Source organism: Prionailurus viverrinus, chromosome A1 (genome assembly GCF_022837055.1).
Source record: "Prionailurus viverrinus isolate Anna chromosome A1, UM_Priviv_1.0, whole genome shotgun sequence".
Lineage (NCBI taxonomy): Eukaryota > Metazoa > Chordata > Mammalia > Carnivora > Felidae > Prionailurus > Prionailurus viverrinus.
The window spans coordinates 112495970-112522974 of record NC_062561.1 but is presented as its reverse complement, the minus strand read 5'-3'; the positions used below and the strand labels follow the sequence as shown (position 1 = coordinate 112522974).

The 27005-nt window shown below is 44.9% G+C and overlaps 1 long non-coding RNA gene across 15 annotated transcripts in view; it reads right to left on the bottom strand.

Annotated features, from left to right (window-relative positions):
* Nucleotides 1–27005, bottom strand: part of LOC125176536 (uncharacterized) — a 306435-nt gene that overhangs the window by 75393 nt on the left and 204037 nt on the right. For 12 of the 15 annotated variants that reach the window (XR_007156306.1, XR_007156309.1, XR_007156299.1 and 9 more), the window contains one exon: nucleotides 3891–3968. The exons of 2 other annotated variants lie outside the window; for them this stretch is intronic. This is a non-coding gene — a long non-coding RNA (uncharacterized LOC125176536). Of the gene's footprint in view, nucleotides 1–3890; nucleotides 3969–23011; nucleotides 23120–27005 lie in introns of those variants that run through there. One more of the 15 variants, XR_007156313.1, reaches the window with a different exon arrangement.

Below are 27005 nucleotides of genomic sequence, written 5' to 3'. Positions count from 1 at the left end.
GACACTGCCCCCGCACTCAAGGAGCTCACAGAGCTCTTGGAAACACAAAGCCCTTAGGAAACCATTGAAAATCCACACGGATTCAGAGGCAGGATCTAGGTATTCTGGGGGGGCTTCATGGCGGAGGCTCCCCTGGCTTTGAGACCGCAAGGACTTGGATGAACGGAGGATTACGGGAATACAAGCTTGGAGCAGCCCGAACAAAAGGGCCGTGGCTGTGAACGAGCCAGATAACGGCAGGCCGGGGTCCAGGAGAGGGCCTGGCACACTGCGGTGCCCAGCAACGCTCCCTGAGCTCCGCCGGCCTCGGTGGCACAGGTAAACGAGAGTCTGCGCGTGGGTCCGCACCCTGCCGCCACAAAGAAGCGGTTTCGGTTTCCCTTCACTGCATCGGTTCTCTGGGGAATGATTCACAGCCAGACAGCTCTCAGCCCCAGTGCTGAGCCAAAGGCAGGCCCTCCAAAGGATGGGCCCCTCCCCCAGGGACCACAGGCCTGTGAGGATCACCTCTGGGGTCACAGAGCTGTGTCCACCCCCGCCCAGTCCAACTCGCTCCCACAGCACACCCCCCCCCCCCCCCCCCACCTCAGGCCGACCCGCCCCACTCAGAAGCTCCCAGACAGCTGCCATCTTGCCGGCTGGTATCTAAGCTGCTGAGGCCAACAACCAGACCTGACAGGTTCATGCTTCCCTGCAAGGTGCCACGCCAGAGAGGAGCTCAGGCCGTGAGTGAAGGATCAGAGTCGGTTCAAGGCATTGGTCTTTGCTGCAGAAGCCTCTGCCTTCCTGCCGTAGTGTCTGGCAGAGCGATAATACCACCAAGGGGCTGGGAGCTAAGAGTTGGGATCTGGGGCTTGGAACACAAATCGACAATGTTTAGTTTTGAGAGACCAAAAGAAAACAGTGGCTCCTAACAATATTCTTAAGGGAGTATTTGAATACAAGAGGACAGTTTGTGGATTATTTTCCGTGGGGGAAGGAGGAAAAAGGCTCGTCTGCTAATTATTTTCATTAGAGGCATAAGCAGTTTGGTCTACTTCCCATGATTTGTAAAGGAGGAATCAAGATAAGGAGGGTAGGTTTCCCACAGGCACATCCTTAGTCAAAAACAGTGACACTTTTTATTTCAAATCCTGGAATGTCTGGCTGAGGCTTCTGCCTCAGCAACACTGCTCAGGAACAGCAAAGCCGGCTCTAAGGAGAGATGTGTCCCTTCCTGCCAGCCAGCCCCTTCTCTCAGATGCTTCGCCCCAACCTGGATGACATGGACCTGCTAGGTGTACATCCTGGGAATGCGCAGGAGAATCCGCCCGTCCATGTCCAGTCGGCCCCTGGGGAGGTGTTCACTTGGTCTGGCTCGGCCTATACTGATTCATGGTCCTGAGGGGGGAGACAGTACCTTCCAGACAGACAACTGAGTGCTCTTCCAACATAACTCCTCATTAATTCTATCCAGCTCGACACTCAGCCATGGAGCATAGCTACGGAGCATCCATAGCTAGGTGCAAGGCCTTAGGCACCAGGGCAGGTATGACTCCTGACCTCACGGCCTCAGAGCTGGCAGCAACCCCCCCGCCCTGCCCCCAGTCTACGACTTGGAGCTTCCCTTCCAGAACCCATAGGAATGATGACACCTTCCTCCTTCTGGGGCAATCACTGCTACTCCTAAAATCCAAAGAGAGGCTGGCCCCCTACTTTAGTTTAAAAATCTTTGATTTTAAAAACCTTCGCTTTCTGCTCAAAGGAAACGAGGTTTCTTCACGCATTCATGCATCAAATATTTGGTGAGTGCTTCGTATGAGGCAGGCTGTGCTCTACTTGGTGAGTACAGAGCACTGAATAAAATAGACAAAAATCTCTACCCTCGGGGGTCTTAAATTTTAGTAGGGGAAGCAGAAGAAAAACTAACCAACTCAAGGGCAGGGCGTGCCAGGAGGGGAAGGGGATATGTTAAACAGGATGGTCAGCGAGGTTCCTTCGCAGCCCTGCCCGCTCTTGGCCTTTATCTTCTTGCTGAGATGGTGTTATTATGGTTCCCAAATGGCTGAGCTTCGAGTGAAGAGTTCATCTGTAATGGGATTATCTCTGGCCCTGTTTGCTTTCATTACACTCCGACTCTCCGAGCATGAGAATCTAACCTTACCAAAAGTGTATTTTGGTAATCTGATATAAACTAAATTTAAACTTTGACCTCCAACAATAAAAACGCTACTTTCTCCTTCTGAAGACCTGAAATTCAGATTAAGGGCCTGCCAGCTTCACTTTCCGGGTTTCTCACTAACTTCTAATTAGATTCTAAGCATTCCTCAGAGGGGGCTGAGCGCAGGGTCCCCCCCCACCCCCAGCCCACGGCAGACACCAGCCCACTGGCCTGGTTTCCCCTCGTTCCCGTCCGAGATGAGAGGTCTCTCCTAGCTCCCCACGCCCTTCCTCCAGCTTCCATTTCCTGGTATCATGGCAGAATACCAAGTGAGTGCTAAAAATTCACAATGAGATTGCTGCCTTAAGCCACATCACAAACGTGTTCTGATTCCCGTTTTGCACGAACTGCTTTAATCCTGGTATGAGTAAAGGTTAAGTACGAGCTTACTCAAATGTGCCCCCACGTCGAGTTCTAATTCCTATAGGTTATCTTATTTAGAAATTAAGGCGAGCAGAATCCACAAGGCGGGGGCGGGGTGTCTGCAGCCGGGGCTGCTCCTTGTCTCTCAGACCTCGGTGACCTCACTTGCCACCAGTTTGTCAACCATTTCCCATTTCTCAGAGCTTGGATGTTGGAGAAATTTGTACGCTGGGCAGGTTTGCAAGACACAAAATTAAAACCTGGTTTTTTACTTTTTGGGTTTTGTTTTCTGTTTTTTGTTTTTTTAAAGAGAGACCTGAAGCAAGTTTCACAGTCTCCAGCAGAAAAAGCAACTAAACATTCAAATTCAGGGATGTCCCACATTAATAACTGTTCACCAAGGAAGCATTTCCTGTTTATACGTGGAGCTAATGAGAATCCATCACCCCTGTCAAATATACTGAACACCAAATTCAAATGTCAAACCAAATGTAAGAGGTCACACATTTCCTTTGCTAACTAAAAGTGTAATTCATAAATATTATTGCTACCAAACTCTCCATCTACAACATTTGTTTAGAAATATGCACATGTAATATAAATTGTGATTAAGTTAAATGGGTATATTATTTCCTGTTTTAAGGGCTAACAGCAGCATGAATTATGCTTGACTGCAAAGAAGGCTCAAGTCGCAAGCAGTTCTGCCTGACTACAGCCCCACGTTTTACACCCCCAGATTGGTTTTTGCACGTTCATTCATAAATACTTTACATTAAGCAGCCTTGCTGATAACTTTCACTTCTGCTGCCTTATAAAACAGCTCTTACTATTGAAAAGGTCAGCTAAATGGACATAAACTTTGGGCCTAACTACATTTAAAAAATAAGAGTGGAAAAACAAAAAAGATTTACGAAGCCAGGGTCTTCATGTACCTCTGTAAGCATAATACCAGAATCCAAATCAAACTGAAACTTCACATCTGTGGCATGATTTAGGGAGATGGGAAATGTTACCAGAGGAAGCAACAACCCAGATTTTCAACTTCCCACAATTCACGTTAGGGAGCAGAGAAACCAGTGGGGAAATCACCTTTCCTTCCATTTGCGTCCACAGATGAATTCAGCTAACGTCCCTAGTTTTAAAAATACATAAATTAGTATTTCTATTAGTTCAGAAAAACAAAATGTATTTTAGCAGGGGAAACCAGGGGAGCCGAACAAATAGAAATAGCCTCTCACCTAAGAACCAGACAAGGATGTCAATCAAGTGCTCGCACTCAAAGAAAAGGAGGAAAAAAGCAAAGACCAGACTCAAAGCTGACCCTTACCAGTCATGCTCTGTCAGTTCAGGAAAGGAATACAGTTTGACTCCGTAGTCAATGAAAACTATGGCCGATAACAACAACCTAGGGGGAAAAAAAAGGCGAGTGAGCAAATAAACCCTCCCTTCCCCAGCCTGGGTGAGGGGTTTTTTTTCCCCACAGGGAGAAGGGAGGGCTTAGCTCCAAATCTTCACAGAGCCCCACTTCCATATCAGCAAAGCTGCTGGTCCTCAGTCCCATGGGAACCAGGTCCCCCTGGCCACCCTGGTCTAAAGCATGTGGAGGAAAACAGGAGGGACAAAGGCTCCTCAGAGGAGCTCTGAGTCATCCCTGTTTTCGAAACTCTTCCCAAGGAGAGCCAGCCTGACGCCATTGGGCCAGACAGTTTTGCAACAAAACCAAGTCTTTGATGTCATGGACAGGGAGAGGGGGAAAAACAGGGTTCCTCCAAAAGATAACCAAGATGACTCCCTAGCTTTTGAAATGTGGTGAAGAGAATTTCCTAAACTCCAGATTCAGAAACAGGTGATTAACAGATACCACTGAAGCTCCTATCAGCGGATGCTGTACTTTCACCAAAAGGCAGGCAGGGGCCGCCTCTTACCTGCCTCCTTGCCTCCCCCCGAAGTTTATGCTGAACGGTTAGATCTGGGTTTGATAATGACAGTATGTAGCTCTCGTTAAATATATGTTTTTTAGGCTTATTTATTTACTTTGCGAAAGTGAGCAAGAAAGTGAGCGTGGGGGAGGGGCAGAGAGAGGGAATCCCAAGCAGGCTCTGCACTCAGCACAGAGCCCTCTGTAGGACTCAGTCCCACAAACTTTAAGATCATGACCTGAGCGGAAATCAAAAGTCAACGCTTAACCAACTGAGCCACCCGGGCACCCCATTAAATATTTTAAATCAGGTTTCTGATAGTCCTTATCAGAGCCTTTCCCCACCATAATGTAATGGTTATATCAATGGGTTGTTTTAAATATCGTTCCTTCAAATCTGTTAACTATAATTTAAAGTTCAACATAAGAAAATGATTTTTTAGCCCACGTTTTGAAAACTGGGGTATAATTTACAAAAAGTGAATGCTTAGGTCTTAAGTGTTCTTTTCAATCAGTTTTGATGAATATATATAAAGACAGAACATTTCTCTCACCCCAAAATTTCCCCACATCTCTTCTCAATTTTCCACCCCCAGAATCCACCACTAATTTGATTCCTATCGCCATAAGTTACCTTTTCCTATTCTAGAGTTTCTCATAAATGCACCACAACATAGCATGCACATTTTTGTACCTTCATTCACTCATCATATTTTTGACATTCATCCATGATATTGCCCATGTTAGCGCAGTCCATTCCCTTCTGTGGCTCAGTTTTCTGTTATGCGACTACACCTCTGTGTGTTTTTCCATTCAGTCTTCACTGATGGACACCAGGGCTGTTTTCCAGTTTCAGAATTTTATGAATAAGGCTGCTATGAACATTCTTTTTTTTTTAAAGTGTATTTATTTTGAGAAAGACAGAGAGAGCACAAGTGGGGGATGTGCAGAGAGAGTGAGAGAGAGAATCCCAAGCAGGCTCCACACTGTTAGCAAAGACCCCAATGCAGGGCTCGATCTCATAAAACCGTGAGATCATGACCTGAGCCGAAATCAAGAGCTGAACACTTAACCAACAGAGCCACCCAGATGCCTGTGAACATTTTGATACAAGAACTTATACGAAAATACATTTTCATTTCTCCCAGGTAAACACCTAAGAGTGGTATTGGGGAGTCATAGGGTAAATGTATTTTTAGCTTTTTAAGGAAGTGCCAGTTTTCTGAAGTGCTTATACCATTTCACAGACTTACCAGCAATGCCAGAGAGTTCCAGGACCTCCACACCCCTCCCACACTTCACTCGGTCACCTGTTTTCACTTTAACCCTTCTGGTGGGTAACTCCAGTGGATAACTCACTGTGCTTTTAATTTGCATTTCCCTGATGCCTAATGATGTCAAATGTTTTTCATGTGTTACTGGGTATTTGTGTATCTTCTTTAAGGAAAAGTTTCTATTCAAATTGTTTTTGCTCATTTCTAATTGGATTGTTTTAGTATTACTGAATTGTAGGAGTTTTTGTATATTCTGGATCCAACTCTTTTGTCAGACTTACAGGTTACCGGTAAGTTAACATATGTGTTAACCTATTCATTTTCTTAACATGTCTTTTGATAAGCACAGATTTTTAATTTTCATATAATCCATTTATCGAGTTTTGTTTTTATGGACCACCCTTTCTGTGACCTCTCCAAGGAATCTTTCCCTGTGTAGCCCAAGGTTGCAAAAATATTCTAAGTTTTTTCTAGTAATTTTATTGCTTTAGCTTTTACGTTTAGGTCAATGACCCATATTGAATCAATTTTTGTATATACTTAGAGGTAGAAGCCAAGATTCTTTTTTTTTCTACTGGATATCCAATTGTTTCCATACCGTTTAGTGGAGAGATTTTCTTTCCTGATTGAATTTCCTTGACATTCTTGGACCAAAATTCACTGGACCATCTATCTGTGGATCTATATATAGACTCTACACTGATCCATTTCTCTATTTGTCCATCCTTTCATCACTATCACACTGTCTTGATTACTGTAGCTACAGGAGTCCGTCTTGTCATAAAGTAAGATAAATATTCCAAATTTACTCTATTTTTCCAATATTGTTTTAGTTATTCTAGGCCCTGATCAATTTGAGAAAGCTGACATTTTATTTTATTTTTTTTTTTTTTAATTTTTTTTCAACGTTTATTTATTTTTGGGACAGAGAGAGACAGAGCATGAACGGGGGAGGGGCAGAGAGAGAGGGAGACACAGAATCGGAAACAGGCTCCAGGCTCTGAGCCATCAGCCCAGAGCCTGACGCGGGGCTCGAACCCATGGACCGCGAGATCGTGACCTGGCTGAAGTCGGACGCTTAACCGACTGCGCAACCCAGGCGCCCCGCTGATATTTTAATAATATCGAGACTTCCAACCTATAACATGGTTCGTCTCTTCATTATTTAGCTATTCTTAAATTTGTCAGAAAAATTTTATACTTTCTATCTTAAGCATGCTTCATTAAATTTAGCCCTAAGTATTTAATTTTTTATGCTGTAATAAGTAGTATTTTTAAATTGTCATCGTTGGGGTACCTGCATGACTCAGTCAGTTAAGCCTCTGACTCTTAATTTTTGGCTCAGATCATGATCTCACAGTTTCTGAGTTCAAGCCCTGCATCGGGCTCCGTGCTGACAGGGCAGAGCCTGCTTGAGATTCTCTCCCTCCCTCTCTCTGCTCCTAACCCACTTGCACTCTCTCTCTCTCAAAATAAATAAACTTAAAAAAATTTTTAATGTGTCATCGTTAATTGTTCATTGCCAGGATACGGCATCATAACTTTGTTATATCCTCCAACATCACACAATAAATTATTAGTTGTATTCATTTTTAAATATCTCTTAAGAGTTTTTTGTACTAAATCATGTCACATAATTGGTTACATTTCTATACACCAATAATGAAGCAGCAGAAAGAGGAATCAAGGAATTGATCCCATTCACAATTGCACCAAAACTCCTAAAATACCTATGAATAAACTTAACCAAAGAGATGAAAAATCTATAGACTGAAAATTATAGAAAGCTTATGAAAGAAATTGAAGATGATACATACCAAAAAATGGAAAACCATGCCATGCTCATGGATTAGAATAACAAATAAAATGTCAATACTACCCAAAGCAATCTACATCTTCAATGAAATCCCTATCAAAATAACACCAGCATTCTTCATAGAGCTAGAACAAACAATCCTAAAATTTGTATGGAATCAGAAAAGACCCTAAACAGCCAAAGCAATCCTGAAAAAGAAAACCAAAGCTGGAGACATCACAATTCCAGACTTCAAGCTATACTATAAAGCTGTAATCAAGACAGTATGATACTGGCACAAAAACAGACACTCCGATCAATGGAACAGAATAGGGAATGCAGAAATCAACTCACAAATCTATGGCCAACTCATCTTTGACAAAGCAGGAAAGAATATCCAATGGAAAAAAGACAGTCACTTCAGCAAACGGTGTTGGGAAAACTGGACAGTGACATGCAGAAGAATGAGCTTGGACAACTTTCTTACACCATACACAAAAATAAACTCAAAATGGATGAAAGACCTAAACCTAAGAGAGGAAGCCATCAAAATCCTAGAGGAGAAAACAGGCAACAAACTCTTTGTCCTCAGTCGCAGCAACTTCTTATTTGACATGTCTCTGGAGGCAAGGGAAACAAAAGCAAAAATGAACTATTGAGACCTCAGCAAAATAAAAACCTTCTGCAGAGCGAAGGAATCAATCAGCAAAACTAAAAGGCAACCGATAGCATGGGAGAAGATATTGCAAATGACATATCAGATAAAGGGTTAGTATCCAAAATCTATAAAGAACTTATCAAACTCAACACCCCAAAAACAAATAATCCAGTGAAGAAATGGGCAAAAGACATGAATAGACACTTCTCCAAAGAAGACATCCAGATGGCCAACCGAAACATGAAAAAATGCTCAACATCACTCATCATCAGGGAAATACAAATCAAAACTATGATGAGATACCACCCCACACCTATCAGAATGGCTAAAATGAATAACTCAGGCAATGATACATGTGAGCGAGGATGTGGGAAAGGGGAACCCTTTTGCACTGTTGATGGGAATGCAAACTGGTGCAGCCACTTTGGAAAATAGTATGGAGGTTCCTCAAAAAATTAAAAATAGAGCTACCCTACAACGCAGCAATTGTACTAATAGGTATTCATCCAAAGGATACAAAAATGTGTCTCTGATTTGAAGGGACATATCACCCCAATGTTTATAGCAGCACTATCAACAGTGGTCGAAGTATGGAAAGAGCCCAAATGTCTATTGATGGATGAATGGATAAAGAAGATGTGTCTTATGGAATATTACTCAGCGATCAAAAAGAATGAAATCTGGCCATCTGCAACAATGTGGATGGAACTCGAGTATATTATGCTAAGTGAAATAAGTCAGAGAAAGACAAATATATGATTTCATTCATATATGTAGTTTAAGATACAAAACAGATGAACACGGGGGAAAGGAAGGAAAAAAATATAAAAACAGAGAGGGAGACAAACCATAAGAGACTCTGAAACACAGAGAACAAACTGAGGCTTGCTGGCAGGGTGTTTGGTGGGGGGAAGGGCTAAAGGGACAAAGGGCATTAAGGAGGACAATGGTTGGGATGAGCACTGGATGTTATATGTAAGTGATGAATCACTAAAATCTATTCCTGAATATGAATATATATACATATACATATGTATATGTGTATGTGTGTGTGTGTATGTATATATATATGTATACGTATGTGTATTTATACATATGTGTGTGTGTGTGTGTGTGTGTGTATATATATATATATATATACACACACACACGTATTCCAGAAAAGAAAAACAAAATCATGTCACATATAAGCAAAGACAACTTTACTTCTCCTTTTCCAATCTATATACTCTTCATTTCATTTTCTACTATTATTGCCTTACCTAAGACTTCTAGTAAAAAGCCGAATTAAAGTTTTGAGAGTGACCTCCTGTTTTGTCTTTAGTCTCTGGAGGAAAGCATTTAGTCACCAATAAGCATGTTAGCTATAGATTTCTAGTAGTAGATGATACCCGTGAGGTTGAGAAAGCTCCCGTCTGTTGCTGGTTTACTGAGTTTTTATCATGAATAGATGCTGAATAGGTGAATAGATGTTTTTTCTTCATCTATAGAAATATATTTCTTCCCTTAATTATATCAGTGAATACAGATTGACAAATTATACTGACTGGTTTTTAGATATTATATCATTCCTAGAATAAACTCTACCCTCTTCTATGTATTATTGATTTCATTTGCTAATGTTTTCTTAAGGGTTTTATACCCATGTTAATGAGGAACTTTGATCTGTAATTTTTTCTTATAATATCCTCACCTGGTTTTGGTATCAAAGTAATACTGGATCTATAAAAAGTAGAGAAGTGTTCCATAATACTCTATTTTCTGAAAAAGTTTGTGTAGAATAGGTATTATCTTTTTCCTTAAATATGCAAAAGAATTCACCAGAAAAACTCTCTGGGCCTGTAGTTTTGTATGTGGGAAACTGTTCAATAACAAACTCAATTTCTTTCATGAATATAGGTTTAAACTTTTCTATTTCTTCTTCTTTTGGTTTTTTAAGTTATGTTTTTCATGTCATTTGTCCCTTTCATCCGAGGCACTGAATTTACTGGCATAAAGTTGTTTGTAACATCACTTCATTATCCTTTTAATATCTTTAATGATGTCCTCTCTCTTATTCCTATTATTAGTAATTTGTGTCTTCTTTTTCCTTTTTATAATTATTTACTGTGGTTAAAAAAATAGATAAAATTTACCTTCATAACTATTTCTAAGTCTACAGTTCAATAGTGTTAAGTGTATTCATATCATAAAAAGCTTCTGTACAGTAAAGGAAACAATCAAAAAAACTAAAAGGACAAAATGGAAGAGGATATTTGCAAATTACATATCTGATAAAAGGTTAGTATCCAAAATCTACAAAAAATTGATCAACCTCAACACCCAAAAACCAAGTAATCCCATTAAGAAATGGGCAGAAGACATGAATAGGTATTTTTCCCAATAAAATATCCAGATGGCCAACAGACACATGAAAAGATGCTCCACATCACTAATTATCAAGGAAATACAAATCAAAACCACAATGAGATACCACCTCACGCTGTCAGAATAGCTAAAATAAACAACACAGGAAACAAAATGTTGGCAAGGCAACCCTCTCTTACACTGTTGGTGGGAATGAAAAATGGTGCACCCACTCTGGGAAACGGTATGGAGGTTCCTCAAAAAGTTAAAAATAGAGCTACCCTATGACCCAGCAACTGCACTACTAGGTATTTACCCAAAGGATAAAAAAATACTGATTGGAAGGAGCACATGCACCCTGATGATATAGCAGCATTATCAATAATAGCCAAACTATGGAAAGAGCCCAAATGTCCATCAAATGATGAATGGATAAAGATGATGTGATATGTATATATGTATGTATGTGTGGATGAATGGATGTACACACACACACACACACACACACTGGAATATTACTTGGCCATCAAAAAGAAGGAAATTTTGCCATTTTCAATAGCGTGGCTGCAGCTAGAGTATATTATGCTAAGTGAAATAAGTCAGAGAAAGACAAGTACCATATTATTTCACTCATAAGTGGAATTTAAGAAACAAAACAGATGAACATAGGCAAAAGGGAAAAAAAGAAAGGGAGGCAAACCATAAAAGACTCTTAACTATCGGGAACAAACTAGGGGTTGATGTTGTAGAAGTAGGTGGGGATGGGCTAATTGGGTGATGGGCATTAAGGAGGGCACTTGTGTTCAGTACTGCGTGTTATGTGTAAGTGATGAATCACTAAATTCTACTAATGAAACCAATATTACATTCTATAGTAACTAACTAGGACTTAAATAAAAATTTCGAAAAAAAAAAGTGTATTCACATCTTTGTGTAACCTATCTTCAGAACTTTTTATCTTGCAAAACTAAAACTCTCTATCCATTAAACAATAACTTTTCCTAAGTGTTTATCAATTTTATTAATCATTTCAACAAGCCAACTTCAGTTTCTGCTGATATGCCCTATTCTTTGTTTTCTATTTCAATGATTTCTACTCTTACTGAGGTTTAATCAGCTCATCTCTTTTAGCTTTTTAAGATAGAAACAGGGGGACCTGGGTGGATCAGTTGGTTGAGCATCTGACTCTTGATTTTGACTCCGGTCATTATCACACAGTAATTGAGTCGGGCTCTGCACCAACAGCACAGAGCCTGCTACAAACAAAGATCACTGATTTTGTGCTTTTCCTATTTTCTGACATAAGCACGTGAAGCTTTACATGTCCCTTTAAGATTTGTGCACTCAAAATTTTTGATGTGATCTTTTCATTATCTTTACATTTAAAATATATTTTTGGATGCCTGGGTGGCTCAGTCAGTTGAGCGTCCAACTTCAGCTCAGGTCATGATCTTGCGGTTTGGGAGTTCGGGACTCGCGTCAGGCTCTGTGCTGACAGCTCAAAGCCTGGAGCCTGCTTCAAATTCTTTGTCTCCCTCTCTCTCTGCCCCTCCCCTGCTCATACTCTGCCTCTATCTCTCAAAAATAAAGAAATGTTACCATAAATAAATAAAAAAATAAAATATATTCTGGTTTATCTCATGATTTCTTTGGCTCATGGGTTATTTCGTTGTGTGTTGTTTAATTTTGCTTCTGTTGGGTAGAGTGTTTTATAAATGTCAATTACATCAGGTCATTGGCAGTGTTGTTCAATCTTCCAGATACTCATTAATCTTTCAACCTGTTGATTACTGAGAGAAAGGCTTAAATTCTTCAGATAGGATTCAGCTTTAATTCTGTCAATTTTTGCTTCATGTATTTTGGAGTTTTGTTATTAGATACAAATATATTTTGACATCTTTTGGTTAATTAACCCTTAATGGCATTAGAAAATGCCCCTTTCATCTTTTTAATCATCTTGAAGCCTAGTCACTATGAATTTAGTATAGCACCACCTGCTTTCCTATGCATAGTGTTTACATGGTACCTTTTCCCAACTTGTTACTTTCAACCTGATCACGACTTTATGTTTATGTTGTACTTTCTATAAACCACATATGGCTCCATCTTATACTTTAATCCAGTATGACAATCTCTGGGCCTTTTAATTGGGAAAGTTAATCCATTTACATTAAAATCAATTACTTATATATTTTTATTTTAAATATACCAAATTTGGGCTTGTTATTTTTCCTTTATGACCTTTTTCTGTTATTCTTATCCTGAATTTGGGGGATGAAACAAGTATTTTTGTATTTCATTTCAACTCCTCTATTAACATTTTAGGCATGCCTACTTATATTTTATTTTCAAGGCGTTTTCTGGAGATTAGAGGCTTATCTTTAATTCGTCACAGTTAACTTTCAAAAAACATTACTTCATGAACAATGTAAGAACTTAATGACAATATATTTCCGATTACAACCTTCCCACTGTGTTCCTGTTGCCACAGGTTTTAGCTCTAAAAGACTATAAATCCCATGTTCCTGTTACTAGTTTTACTTTAAATGACCAATTATTTTTAGAGACTTAAAAGTACTTTTTAATGTTTATTTTTATTTATTTTGAGAGTGAACAAGTGGAGGAGGGGGACAGAGAGAGAGGGAGAGGGAGAGGGGGAGAGGGAGGGCGAGAGAGAGGGAGAGAGAGAGAGAGAGACTCAATCTATAGAACTCCTTTTAGCATTTTCTTCTCTCCTGGAAACTGATTTGTTCAATCATGAAATGTCTATATTTCATCTTCATTTATGAAGTATATTTTCACAGGATATAGAATTCTAGATTGGCAAGAGTTTTTGCTTTCCCTTGCAACATTGTAGAGATGACATTAATGTCTTCTGATCTCTATTATTTCTGATGAGAAGTCAAATGTCATTCTTTTTTTTTTCTTTTTCCTTAGAGACAAAGTGCAAGCAGAAGAGAAGGCAGAAGGGGTGGGGAGAGGAGGAGAGAGAAAAAAAGATAAAGAGAGAGAGCTACAGAGAATCCTAAGCAGGCTCCATGCCCAGCACGGAGCTTGATGTGGGGCTCGATTCCACAACTTTGGGATCACAACCTGAGCTGAAATCAAGAATTGGGTATTCAGCTGCTCTTCTAGGAGTGCTTGGGTGGTTCCATCAGTTAAGTGTCTAACTCTTGATCTCAGCTGAGGTCTTGCTCTCTGGGTCATGAGTTCAAGTCCTGCACTGGGCTCCTCACTGGACATGGAGCCTAGTTAAAAATTAAAAAAAAAGAAATTAAACATTTTTCTTCTATATGAAATTTTTCTTTTATGACTGCTTTCAATTTTCTTTGTCCTTTGCTTTTAGCAATGTGACTATGACCCTGCTTGAGGTTCTCTAGAAGTCTTGCAGCTGTGAATTTTTCATTAGTTTTGGAAAACGATTCTTATCTTTCCAAGTACTTTCTCTGCCCTTTCTCTCTCAACTTTTCTAGGACTTTAATTCCACACAGATTAGACATTTTGGCAGACTCCCATAGACATCAGGTGCTCTGCTTCATCTTTTCTCTCTTTTATTCTCTTCTTGTTTCAATTTAGATCATTGCTATTGATCTGCCTTTAGGTTTACTGATACTTCCTTCTGTTGTTTCCAATCTCCTGATAAGTCCATCAACGGAATTTTGCAACCTATTTTTCATTTCTAGCTTTTCCATTTAGATCTTTCATTATAGGGGGCACCTGGATGGCTCAGTCGGTTGAGCTTCCAACTTCAGCTCAGGTCGTGATCTCACAGTTCCTGAGTTCAAGCCCCAAGTCTGCTCTGTCCTGACAGCTCAGAGCCTGGAGTTGCTTCAGATTCTGTGTCTCCCTCTCTCTCTGCCGCTCCACTTGCTCATTCTCTCTCTTTCTCAAAATAAACATTAAAAAAATTTTTTTAAAAGATCTTTCTTTATAGCTTCCTCATCTCTGCTGAAATTCTCCATGTATGCACACATGTTGCCCACCTTTTCCACTAGATCTTTCAGCATATTTACCATAGTTATTGTACAGTACCTGTCTGATAATTCGATTTGGGCCAACTCTAATCTTGTTCTACTGATTATTTTATCTCTTGACAAGCAGTCATATCATTGTTTGGGATGCGTGTGTCATAGTTTATAGTGAATCCCACACATTGCGTGCAAAATATAGTACAGACTGAGGTAAATATTTCCCAAAATGGAGAACACCCTTCTTCTATCAGGCTGTTAAGGTTAGAAGTTGAGTTAGTGTTTAGTCTATAGTTGAGCTGATTTGGGATTTGGTTATTGCTTTAGTTATAGTCTGTGTACTACAGGCTTCAAATTTTCTTAGTGGGAGACTATCATATCTCATACTGAGGCTTACCGGAGTTAGTAGTACCCCATACTTAGGGTGAAGCTAAGGTAACAGAATTTCTCTAAATGCTCCTACACTACCAATGCTCTCAGCAGGCTCTACACTACAGAAGAGACTCTCTCAGCAGTCCTGCCCCCCTCCTTGTGGTACACTGTTGCCTGGGGCTCACTGCAAGACCAGTGCTCAGGACAACGTATTCAGGTAGCTCTACATAGTGGTACTCAGAGAGGATCACTCTCAGCTCCCCCGCCTTCCCCAGGACTGAGATGACCACTATCTCATACTCAGTACAGAATAAAGAACTTGGGTAGGTTTCCAGTTCTCACCCAGCAGCACATGACCACTGACTCCTTCCCATGCAGTGCCTAAGAGGGTTTCTTGGCACAAAAGAGTTTCTCTCGGTTCTCCTGTTCTAGCCTCAGTGCTAGAGAGGTCTTGTGTACCTCTGCATCTGCGAGAAGGGGGTCCACTGTTCCCTGTTTCCCCCTAGTAGGTAACCTCTCCCTCTCACTCTTGAAAGGTCAGGAACATAGGAGGGTTTTTATTATTTCTTTTGCTTTAACTGCAGGCTCAAGCAGGTCCTGCATGGCTGCAACTCAGAGAGTTCTCTATTCTTCTGTCCCGCTCCCAATCTTGCTTGTAAGCTCTCAGTGAAGCCTCATAGACAAAAGTGAGCGAGGAGACACCTCTTGGGTTTAGAGTTTCCAAGAATTCTAAACAGTTATACTAGCTCACACTCTGCTCTAAAAAATTCATTACGATTTCAGCAATTTCCTTCTTACTTGCTTTGACGACGACTACTTCCTCTTCGTGCTGTTCTGCCCAACATGAAATGGTCGGTGTCCCCTCTCTCTTTGGAGAGACTGTTTATTTTTATTTATCAGGCTACCTTGGATTTTTATTTATCAGGCTACCTTGTGTCCTCAGATCTCTGACAGACTTGAACGTACATGATCTTATAAACGGTCTGATTTGTTCTTATTGTTAGGGTGGGAGCAATTTTCTCTTGCAGCAATTTACAGCCTAGGTGGACGTTCTCATTAAATATCAGTATTAATAACAAACCCTCCTTTTTTGTATTTATATCCTTTTTGACACACTTTTACTTTATGTGCATTTATTTTTTTCTAATGAAATTAAAATGAAATCTCACTTTTATCCCCTAGTCCTACAGCTCCTTGTACATAAGCTAATGAATGGTAATGAGGTAAGGAATTTGTGCACAAAGCAAGAATGAATAACATTAGAATAATCATACCAACAAATGTTCATTGAGCACACAACAGGTAAAGCAGGCAGTGTTTTTTTATATGCATTGATTCATTTCTCATGTCTCAGTGAACTAGGCACTGCTTTCCATTTGAGGAAATTCATGATCAGAGAAACATAATGACTCAACCAAGGCCACACAGCTAATAACTAGAGAACCAGAACTTGAACCCAAGCGCTCTAGATTCTGGAGTCCACACTCGGAGCCTCCATTTTGTAAAGGAGTGAGGGGTTAGTTAAACGTTAACTTAAATTTTCTTACACTGATGATCCCTCTGTCAGCCTACTGCCTTCAAGGGTGCCTTCCTCCTGTCCACCCACCCAACGTAATGGGCTGAGGGCTAAGGCTAGTTTCAGACTGTGGCACCAGGGCAGTGCCCCTGTAGCAGGGCCAGGCTGCAGATGAGTCCTTGGACACATAAAGAGAGATGATCTGACTGTCCGGAGACAGCCCCTAATGTACTGGAGGCCTCCACACACAGTCCGACTTGGGGAGGGTGTGAGGAGCCTCGGGGCACTGTAGGACATCATCAACTGCTGGACCAGAAAGCCAAACCCTCACTCTTAAGCAAATAGAAGGGAAAATTCGTGTAACTACATTTACAATTCAGCAGCAGCATCCCCCAGGCAAGCTGTTTAGAATAGGACTCGCTTTTCCTGAAACAATCTCTTGACTGTTCAAAGGAAGACTTTCCCAAGTCACTTTAAAAACTAGAGATATTGCCATTAGGGGCAAGGAGATGAAAAGCACCTTAATCTCCTCTATCGGCAGGCCAGCTACTTACCAAGTCTGAGAATGTTACCCACAGGCTGCCCCCTGATCCCGACTGACAGTCCCTGAGATTGGTACCTTGGATCTCAGAAAACAGAAGTATGTTTTTACTTATGCAGGTCTGTATCTCAAGGAGATGCATGGAATGCTAACGACGGCCTAATCATCTCTCACCCCAGTGGCTGCAAAAGGGTATTTCAGAATTCATAAGTGGAAGAGCTGTGGTTGCTCTCTTTAAAGAGGGATCAAAACATTGAAATCCACCCCAAACCACTGCTGTGTAAGGTGAGTGTGGGCCACATTCATTAAAGGGGGACACATAAGCAACATGACCTCTCGTCAGTAAGAAAGATTCCCTGGACATTCTTCGGGAAGAAATGGGCCCCAGAGCTCCAGGCACTTGGGAAAGTACTGCTCGTACAAGAGGTGGGTATTGCAGGCTTACCTGTCATAGGCTCTGTCTTATAACAGTAGGCTACTATAAATAAAGATTGCATTAACAGAAGTATGCTTCCAAGAACAAGGAGGTGAGATCCTTCTTAACTTCTGTACGACTAACTCGTACGGAGTGTGTTGTATTCTGAACCCTTGCACATGACAGTGAATTTTGCCCAAACACAGAGAGACATATGGAAGGGGCACAGGATGAGGGGAGCTCTGGAATGAGAACACATGACCTGGTTGTTCAGGCGGCACGAATTTAGTCTGCTGATTAGCATTCATACTAAGTCATGCTCATAGCTTTCTCACGCTGTCCTCTAACCTCACATGTACTGACGTTTCTCCCTCAGATGAACTTTGAGCTCCTGTCGGCAGGGAGGATGGGGGGTTAACAGTACATGGCATGTTTAAGAAGTATTTCTGCAATGTATGAATAAATGAGTATTTGCTGAACAAACAAATGAACAAAAAGACAAACCAAATGACTGCCTTGGGAGGATGGATTCCCAGATGCCAAGAGCTGCCCAACACACCCCTCCATGGGACAAAAGGAGGTCCTTTCTGCCAATGGAAGGGGGTGATGAAGTGCTTCCTGCTTCCCAAAGAGCTGCCAGGGGCTGAGGGATTAGGCTCCTCCAGGGTCTATGAGCAAGCCAGCTCCCTCTATCGGAAGAATAAGGAATACCAAATCGGAAAAGGCCAAAGATAGGGGTTACAGTCATGAAGCTATAGGACCTCCAGCAACCTGCCCGGCCCTCTGCGCCTCTGCTTCCTTTCATGGTTAAGATGACTGAAATCGCAGCTGGCTTACAGGTGTTTCTGGGAGAACCAAATGACATAGTGACAGTAGGGGGAACAGCAAAAACTATGGAGACCCCTCAACAGGTAAGGGGAGAGCACAGTCACAATCGCGGAGATGGAGGCATCCCAGGGGGAAGGGACAGTCTAGCCTCAGACATGGCACCTGGGAGGGTGTAGGGAGAGCTCAAGAACTCACCAGGCCCCAGATGCTCAAGCTCTTCACCACGGGCAGCTGGCCAGGACATCTGGGCTGACTCTGGACCCAGCCAGGAAGCTGGTACCTGAAATGAGGCAGCGGTGACACGGGGGGCCAGGGGGCTGACTGCACAGGGGCAGATGGGGCCTCTGCTGTGCTCTGCATGTACATAGCAGGAGAATGAGGCTCACTGTGGTTGCTCTACTGTAACCAATACAACACTGAGAATACACGCAGCCCCTCACCATTGTGTTCTCCTCTTGCTTTGGCCGCTAAGGAGGCTGAGTCTAATTTGCAGCCTACAGCTAATAAAAGCCACTGGACCTGTGGCTTAAACAACAACCAACAAACCAAAAAACACCTCTTTTTTAACACTGTAAGCTTCAGGAGAGCAGGAACCACCAGGGCTGACAGCTGTCGGGTTCACTGCTAAAGCCACAGAGCCGGGCGCAGGGTCGGTACTCAATAAATACCTGCTGACTGACCAGCCACACCCCTGTTCTTACCCTTCTTTTCCCTTTGCCCAGCTTCTACCTTTATTTATTGTATTTATCCTGCTGTAGCATCTGTATTTCTGAAAGCCCCTTAGATCCTCTTTTGTATAAGGCAAGGTACAAATAAATACAAGAGAAAGAGAACACGACCAACACGGAAGCCACGGATGCATCCGTCATCCAAGCAGCTTATATAACAACGTGGCTCTGCCGACCTTTCCCGCCCCCTCCTAGAGGTAGGCCAGGCGGGCACAGGAACAGAAGTTCAGCTTTGTCCTTAGGAGGCCCTCCTCCCAGGCTGCTCCCAGAGATTATGTTACCTCCAGACCCAGAGGAAGGGTTGCCTAGCAACACTCATCAGCCTCCTCGCCTCTAAATCCCTCATTTGTGTCTTACATGTACACAGTGCAGTGTTAGCATGACCCTGAGCACTCCCCTCCTGCCGCAGTGCCTCACCTAAAACAGGCCGATCTGCCCGCATTACCGAACCCTCGGCTGTGCTGGTCTGTGACTTCCAGTCTGGACCCACGGGCTCCCGTTGAACATGGACACAGAGGCGGCAAATGAACTGAGCTTCACACCCCAGAGCCACCCCATCTGATGAACACACGCCAGAAAGAAGCGAGGAGAAAGACGCAAGATGAGCTGAGGCCCCGCGTCGGTCTAGCCGACGCAGGCCCTCTCACCCCTGGAGCCACCTCCTCTGAGATATTCTGCTTGCAGGCAAACACTTGATTTTTCATCCCCAAGGGTCAAAAACATGCAAACGTGTAAATAAATGAAGTGTTGCTTAAGATCATGTCTAAACAGTGTGCAGAAATAAATATCCTCACTCTAAAGCAAGACAGTATATAGTATCCATCTGGGAAGCAGGGAAACAAGGAGTCATTTGGGTGAAATAGCTTTATGAGAGCTAAATGTTGTCTGTGGCTCTCCAGGAGCCGTGGAAAAGAGCAGCGAACCTCAAACTCACAGATTCCCAAACACGGGCCAAAGGAGGAGACGTGGGCTCTCACGTCTCCCTTCCTTCTGAGGATAGATTTCACTGGGCCTCGCTAGCTGCTCCTCCAGCTTAACTACCAGGCAACTGTCAGCCACAAGAGTGTCAAGAGGAAAACACTCGTCCTTTCCATTTCACTCGAAGAGTAAAAGCCACCTTTGCTTGTCTTCGGTCTAAACCAAGTCAACTCCATCTGGCCTCTGTCTCTCGGCCAAAAGTTAAAACTTGAAGCATTACGCACCTAAAACGGCGCAAGAGCAATTTAAGCTCTTTCTGATGAAATTTATTTTTGATAGTGAAATGAGGAACAGACCCGGGGAAAGGGTCAAATCAAGACGCTCTGGGGCTGTGCTGGGAAACACAGCAGCCACCGGCCACACAGGCCGACTTAAGTTTAAATTAATTGAAATTAAATAGAATTAAATGGAAGGAAAAACGGAGGCGTTCGGTTGCACTAGCCACATTTCAAAATCTCCACAGACACGGGAAGGCACTGCGCTGGACAGCTCAGATACTCAAGAATATTTCTATCATCACAGAAAATTCTACCAGACAGCAGCGCTCTGGACCATTCCCGGCGCAGGCTGTGGTCGCAACGTTCCATCTCTGACATGGTGGATTGTCAACAGGCCCAGCTGAATGCCCATACAGCCCTGATCGTCACTTCTAGGTTGGGCCTTAAGTCTTCAGTCTCAGGAAAAAAATCTGTATCCAGGGGTCCTGGGTGGCTTAGTCAGTTAAGCATCTGACACTTGGTTTCCACTCAGGTCATGATCTCACGGTTCGTGTGTCTGAGCCATGCATTGGGCTCTGCACTGATGGTGCATGGCCTGCTGGGGATTCTCTCCTTCTCTCTGCTCCTCCTCCGCTCATGCTGTCTCTGTCTCTCTCAAAATACATAAATAAACTTAAAAAAAAAAAAAAAAAAACCTGTGTCCAAGGCCCAAACACTTCTGGGAATTTTCCTACTGTCCCCACTACAGTGTCTTAACCACATTTGTCTCCTCATCCCATCAAGTTATCTTGGGATCTCTCAAGCTACACTTTCATACAGCTGGAGGGACACAGTGGATGGAATGGTGGCCGTCCTCAACACATCCACCCGAAATCTGTCAACGTGAACTTATGTGGAAAAAGGGTCTCTGCAGATGCGGTTAAGAAATTTACCCCAGATTAACTGGTGTGCCCTAAATCCAATGACACGTGTCTTTCTAAGAAGAGAAGATACAGGGGCACCTGGGTGGCTCAGTCGGTTAAGCGTCTGACTTCGGCTCAGGTCATGATCTCGCAGTTTGTGAGTTTGAGCCCCGCGTCAGGCTCTGTGCTGACAGCTCAGAGCCTGGAGCCTGCTTTGGATTCTGTGTCTCCCTCTCTCTCTGCCCCTCCCCCGCTCATGCTCTGTCTCACTCTGTTTCTGAAAAATAAATAAACATAAAAAATTTTTTTTAAAGAAGAGGAGATACAGACAGAAGAGGGGGAGGTGACGTGGAGGTAGAGGCAGAAATGGGAGTCACGTAGCTACAAGCCGAGGAAAGACCATGGCTGCCAGCAGCCAGCAGAAGCCTTAAGTCAGGTGTGGAGCAGATACTCCCTCAGAGCCTCCAGATGGAAGGAACCCTGCTGACACCTGGGTTTTGAACTTCTAGCCCCCAGAACTGAGAGAGAATACATTTCTGTTGTTTCATGCCACCAGGTTTGTCGTTATTTGTCACAGCAGCCCCAGGAAACAGATGCAAGGGGTCAATAGCAAATTGTGACTGAAAGGGTTTCCTCTCCCCAGGGAGATGCATTTAGCATCCACTCCTGGCCTGTGACATCCAGCCTGGACCCATGGGTCCCTGCTGAACACAGAGGCAAGCAAGCAGACCAAGCTTTGAGTGCCAGAGCCACTATGTCTGATTTGCACATGCCACAAAGAACCATCTGCTGGTGGTAACACAGAGAATGAGTTGGGGACAATAAAGCCTTCTCAGGGCTCCTCAAATGATGTTACAGAGAGGGCTGTGGTCCCCCTCCCACGTCCCAGGCCCTTCTCTGCTGCAACACCCTCCGCTACCCCATGCACCCGCCCCTCTCCCTGCTGCTGGGCGCATTCCCGGGTTCATCTCAAACCCACCCGTTCCAGGAAGCTTACTCAGACCACCCATGCCAGTGCATCAGTCACACGCCACAGCGGAAGGAGCCCCACATCCTAGGTTTGGCTTAGCTACATGCTTACTGTAAGACCTCCCCCTTAGTCTCTCTCTGTATCTCTCTGGGCCTCAGTGTGCCCACCTGCAGCGAGGGGTAAAGCTAGATTGTCTCCAAGATACCCAGTCTCACATAGCACCCTCACCAGTGTGTACCATTACTCACCGCTTTTCGCCTAGCAAAAACTAACCTTTATTGACCATACATGATGCTAAATGCTTTCCATACACTATCACATTCAATCAATATTTTGCAGATGGATGGATGAATACAAGGAGGGAGGAGAGGAGGGCAGGAAAGGCTAACCAAGCACCACACTCAGGATGGCGGAGCCCTGTTCCTCTGTCTGGACTTGGCCCTGAGCTTAACTTTCCACTAGGGGCCCAGTAACGTGGGGAGGGGACACTGAAGAACTTACGGAAAGGAGATGAGATTTAGCGAGTCTCTTACACCGGAACAGGGTTCCCCGTTCCTGCGGCCTATCCACCCCCACCCTCCCGTGACTACAGGAGTTTCAGAAGGGACTTGGAGCTCCCAAATGAGAGACTGCCAGCAGTAACCAGATCCTTGTACAGATGCTGACTTAATGCATCTCTGAATGTTTTCCCCGGCCAGCCGGCCTGAGCGTGCTGGAGCAGAGATATGCGGGCCATCGGCATGGAACTGTAACCCGTTAGGATTAACCCCGGTGTCAAGACGTACTACAGGTCAGGGATCCTCTCAGTCACCGGAGAGCTGTCTGATATGCCACATGCCCTGTCACCTTGGCCTACTCCTCCCAGCCGCCACATTTCACCTTTACTTGTTTATCCCAAGTAACCTGAGCTCAGCGGGCTTGACCGAGGTGTGAGAGTCCTGACATGGCCCAGAGAGGCCAGGACGCCTGCTGTCGGCGTTGCTCTCATTCCTCTGTGGAGAAGGGGCCTCGCTCACATTACCTCGTCATTTAGGTGCTGGGGCCCAGGGCCGGCTCCCCCGGTGACACAGCAGGCTGGTTCCAAGGGCACACGCGAAACCCTGGGAAGTCCTAGCACCCGTGATCACTGTGGAACCTTCAGGAACTTGCTGGAAGTAAAGCATGTGCTCTCCTTCTCCACAGGCCCCCTGGTGCACCTCACAGTGCCAGAAGAAAGGCGCCGCACGCTATTAGCTCAAATAAGGAAAATAATGCTGGGGAGATTGAATTTTCTGCAGACTTGTTTAACTTGGTGATTTCTGAGCACTTGGTACTGGCGGCCATGGGGGAAAGGGCTGCCAGCCAGCGATTTATCAGCCGCTTCTTGAAAATATTCGTAGGCTTATTAAATCAGCATGAGTCACTCTCCGGCCTTCCTCAAAAACATGAATCACGAATCACCAAAATCCAAGGGAAACACGTGACTCAAAAGTTTCTTTGGGACCTAAAGGGTCTGAGGAGCTGGGGGAAAGGTGTCGGGAACCCGAGGTCTCCCCACCAGCAAGTGCAACCCCCCGGGCAAGGCACGAGGGCTGCCACAGGGCAGAGAGAGCCGCCAGGTGGAGCCTCAGAGACCCCAGCAGCGGCCTCAGAACCTTGCACACCTGGCCCCTGTGTGTGCTCACAGGCTGTCTCACCTGGTCCTGGTGTGGGCCAGTCACCTGGCGATACACTGGGCCTTCAGCAGGGAGCGGGATTGGCCGCGGCTCCGCCCTCACAGAGCTTGCGGTCTAGTGGAAGTTTCTGATGTGACAGGAACCCCATTTCCATTCCTCTCCTGGCTGGGAAAATGTGGGCAAATCATTTAACCTCACTGAGCCTCAGCTTCCCCTTTCTGATGTCTACTCAGAGAGCTGTTATAAGGATTCTGAGAAAGAGCTAATATGCATCAAGTGCCTCACACTTGATGGGGCCTGGCATGTCATGGCTGTTCAGCAAACATCAACCATTTTGCCAGAAGAAGAGAGATCTGTGATATCCTGCCAAAACCATGGGGCCCTCTACCCATCCCTACTGACCCTTCCGGCAGTGTCTAAACATGGAATCTGGGTACCTGACACTCAGACTGGGGAGGAGCTCTGTCCTGGGCCCCCTGCCCGGGGCTCCTGGCCCCCTGGACTGTCACCCTGTCCTGGGTCCTGGGACTGCTGGCCCCCTGGACTGTCACCCTGTCCTGGGTCCTGGGACTGCTGGCCCCCTGGACTGTCACCCTGTCCTGGGTCCTGGGACTCCTGGCCCCCTGGACTGTCACCCTGTCCTGGGTCCTGGGACTCCTCACCCCCTGGAGTGTCAGCACTAGCTTCAGGTCATCCCTTCCGACAAGGGTAGAACAATTTCTTCCTTTACGCCCTCTCTTCTGCAGTCTTTTGGCCACTAAGTCCTGACCACGTTCTCTGCCTACAGCCCTTACCTCTCTCCAAAGAGACAAAGGTTGTGACAAGCAGCTTTGTCCTCGTGGCCCTGGGTCATCACAACTACCCTTGTCTACTCTCCTCCAGAACAAGGTCCAAGGTCCAAGACTCAAGTCTTCCCCTTGATGCTCATGCGGGACGCCCCTGCTTTCCGATAAACTTCTCTGTCAGACTTTCCAGTCTTCAGTCAGGCTGGAAACATCACCTCCCAAGCTGCCACCTCCAGGGCAGATGCTGTATGCTGACTGCCCAACTGGGGCAAGGAGGGGAGGGATTCACACACACTGGACCGTGGGAGGGGGGAACCCAATACGGGCATGGAATCCGCACTTTTGGTCTGCATTTACTGAAACCTGCGACTGCAGGATCATCCACCTCAGGGCAAACTCAGACTCAGGGAGGTCAAGGGCCCAAGGTCAACATGCAGTGAGTGAGGGTCGTTAGGTCTAACCCAGGTTGAAAGGAGATAAAGCGGTAGTGGGCCCATCGGTGGAAGGGCTGTGGTGTAGACAGCAAAATCAGGAAGGCCATGGTACCTCCTTCCCACACTCCTACTACCCACCTCCAAGACTGGCCTCCGACTTGGGAAGCAGCTTTACCAACAGCAAATTCCCATCGCGCAGGCCTTTCTCAAGCACCCCCAGGAGGGGTGAATCTATACACCCCCACCCAACACAAGACAAAGAACTCTGTGAAAGCCCAGGGTCTCTGCAGGTGATGGCAGAACTGCCCCGACTGAAGGAGACTGTCCCTTTAAGGGCCACCAAAGAACAGCATGGAAACCTCAGCTCAGAGGAAATGCAGCAAAACGGTCTTATGTAATGTAGGAAAGGGGTACCCAGATACCCTAAGACTCAGTCCAGTTCTGTCCTTGACCTGTTACTCAGAGCAGCCACCTTCACAATGAGATCCCCGTACAGTGGGTGACACAATGCCCTTGCACACTTGCACAGGAGGCTGTAAGAAGCTCCCACCAGGACACCCGCCCACCACCATGACTGTCTGCCACTAACTTCCCAGGACAAAGAGCCTTGCTTCTGCCCCAAGCACACCAAGAGGGTGGGGCTCTCCATCACTCCTGTCTCCTTTAATGCCAGAATCGACAGGGGCCCAGGAAGTGACAAATGTGTCATGGTAGGGGCCAATTACACATGCTAATAACAAGTCCGTGCCGGGGCCCAGAGTCACCCAGATGGTAGAGGGGGATTTATGGCCCAAACCTGATTTCCCAGAATCCAATGAAGGCAGGAACAGAGAGAGACAGAATCTGACACAACTCTCTTCCAGGTCTCACTGGGAGCCAGCGTATTTTTGGAGGGCTTTGGCTTCGCCTGCTTGCTGTACTTTATTGCTGGCAGAGAGACGGGAAATTTATTACTTTACAAATCATACCATTCGCAGCATAAATGAACTGTCTGGCTGCAGCACGCTCGAGCCCAGATGATTTGCGGAACGTCTAATGGTAAGCGGAGTTATGCTATCTGCTTACGGCCTCCGAGACAAAAGCCAACCGTAACGCAGAGCATCTGCACAGTGTAACTCGAGGCCAGCAAATTGGCCGCGACTCGTAAATGTTGGCTCAGCAGCATTACATAACTCGGCGTGCTCGGCTGGGGACTCCGAAAAACATGGGGGCAGCCCCTGGGTGCGACGAGCCGACCCTGACCGGGCTGTGGATGACAAGCAGGGCACCACGGGGTCTCCGGGCCCCAAGGTCAGGGCTGGGTGGGGCACCACAGCCTGGCCAGTCCTGAGGCCTGCTAGCAATCAAGAGATGGGTGGGCTCCTGGGCCTGCCTGGTAAACAGGGAGCTTGCTATGGTCCTTCTCCTCCAAATCCTACAAACCTAGACTGGGAGGATGATCATGAAGTCATTGTAGCCCCAACATAGGCACAGGAGCCAGGCAGTAGCCATAGCCCATGGGGCCACCTTCCTGTGGCTGGCCCAAGTGGCAAGCAGAAAGCACTCATGACATGACCATCCCCACCAACAGGCTGAGCCCAGGGCCTGAGACATTGGACATCACTAAGAGGGAGGTGACAGCACACCAATGATGGATGCAACCTGCAAGTCACTCGCTCTCTTGGAAATGCAGGCTGAGTGGTAGTGCCGGGATACAGATCCAGGCTGCTATAAGTTTGTTCTCACCTATCTACACTGAGCACAGGAATTTAATGATCATTATTTTCACAAAGCCTTCAAAACAACTCATGAGGTACAGATGTCAACATCCCCATTTTACAGGTAAGCAAAATGGGGCACAGGAGAGTCATGTCCCTTAACCAAGGTCATATACTTAGTGAGTGCAAGAGCCAGGATTCAAGCTCAGGATCCCCTGGTTCTCAAGTTTCTGTTTTTCCCATGGCAACTGCCTCCCAGGATCTAAGGTGTCATTCTATGCCTTCCCACCACCTCACGTTGTGCTGTTTGATACTGTATCAGTGACTATTTTCTACCTGTCCAGCAACGAGTTGAAAAAAGGCCCCCAGAAAAGGAGGTCTGGCCCTGGCTTCTGGGAACTCACAGTTGGATTATTCCCAAGTGTGAGCCCCAAGAGGGATAGG